This window comes from Notothenia rossii (assembly GCF_949606895.1).
Source record: "Notothenia rossii genome assembly, chromosome: 8".
Lineage (NCBI taxonomy): Eukaryota > Metazoa > Chordata > Actinopteri > Perciformes > Nototheniidae > Notothenia > Notothenia rossii.
The window spans coordinates 9625009-9626696 of record NC_136906.1 but is presented as its reverse complement, the minus strand read 5'-3'; positions in this window follow the sequence as shown (position 1 = coordinate 9626696).

The following is a 1688-nucleotide window of genomic DNA, read 5'->3' as shown; positions in this document are numbered from 1 at the left end:
AATAAACTCATTGTAAAACACACATTACATTTAGAGTTTGATTTAATATAATTGGATTTGTCTTTATAAAATGTACATAGAACAAGAACAGTCCACAAGTCTCTGGAAAGCCAATCATGTCCTTCCAGCCTTAAAGCTTCGCAACGGAATCGGACATTAAAGCGGCTAAAATATATTCAACCATCAATCATTTTTATAATTTACCCCCATGCTTGCCTACTGTGGCCCCTCAATATGTCTTCAGTTAAACAGGCCTATTGTGCATGCCGGCTCGCTGTCAAACTGGCACAGTTTACTAAGTTATTGCCGCCTTAAAGGAATGTTGGAAAGAGAGACTGATTAACTAAAAGGATTGGAAGGAATGTCTCCTGAGCATTTAATTACCACCGATTTCAAAATGCCGCCATTTGTGTTTCTTTTCTCTAGTATTTCAAATGCAGTCTGTAACTAAACTTACTTCAAACTTAAAGTACCCATCTCCCTAACAAGGCACATTGGATAGCGTTTGTCCTTCTCATTAAATCTGTTTTAGAATTCCCCACCAGTTATTCTCAGTGGCTTTATGAGGACAACTATCTGTGTAATGACACCTGCAACATTTGAGACGTCCAGCCTGTCTAATAAAAAAAACACACTGTCTGTTGCAGCACTTCACATTCAGTTTAATGAGCTGCTCCCCTGGCAGTCTCCTGGTCGGTGGAGCCTCTCTGTCTCCCCCCCCCCCTCCTCTGTTTCTGGATGTCCACTGTAAGTTTCTTTTTTCAAGTTGTCCTCTTTTCGGCCTTAACCTGGACAGCTTTCCAGGGTTTCAAGTGAGTGTTTGTGTATGCTGCTTGCATACGTGAGTGTGTGTGTGGTCCATGGTGCAGATTGAATCTCTTTCCCATGGGAGAGGAACCAAATCTGAACATCATATTTTTAAACTCCTCACCTCCCCCCCAAAATGTCTCCCTGCCTCAGTCTCAGAGTCCTCTCGGCTCCCAAGGTCCCATCTGTCCAGAATCATTCCAGTCTTGTTTAGGTCCGCCGGCTTGTTTTGACTGTTTGGAGCTTTCGAGCAGGTTTTCCAGTAAAAACGGACTTTCATCCTCAAGTCAGCAAGCTTTACTCTTAAAGGAATGTGTTTGACATTTTGTGGAAATTATTACACTACATTTATTCACCTTCTTCCTGAGAGTTGTATGAGAATATATCACTTGTGTCCACTAAATATGAAGCTACAGCTAGGTAGCTTAGCATAAAGGCTTGAAACAGCTACCCTGCTAGCACCTCAAAACCTAACTTATTAAAAGAGTTATATCATTTGTCTAATCCATAAAAGAAGTATAAAAACAACACCTTTTTACTGGTAGTTATTTCTTTATACTTTTCGAGCTAGCTTTGTATGATCTGTGTTAGCATTATCACTGCTACTAGCTTCAATTTCTCTTGTTGGATGGCAGAGCCAGCAGTATGTCTATCAAAGTTGGGTGTATGGGTAGACAAACTGTTGGTAATGCAAGGATAAGTGCCTCATACAAATGACAAATGATGACAAATCATGTTTTTTCTTTATGATCATGTGGTTCTTATAGTGTTCTACCCTTTGCTGCACTCTAATCCTTGCGCTTGTAAACAGGAAACTCGTCTATAGCCATCATTGCTCTGTGAGTGGATAAAACATACATTTTCTAACCACAAGTGTGTCC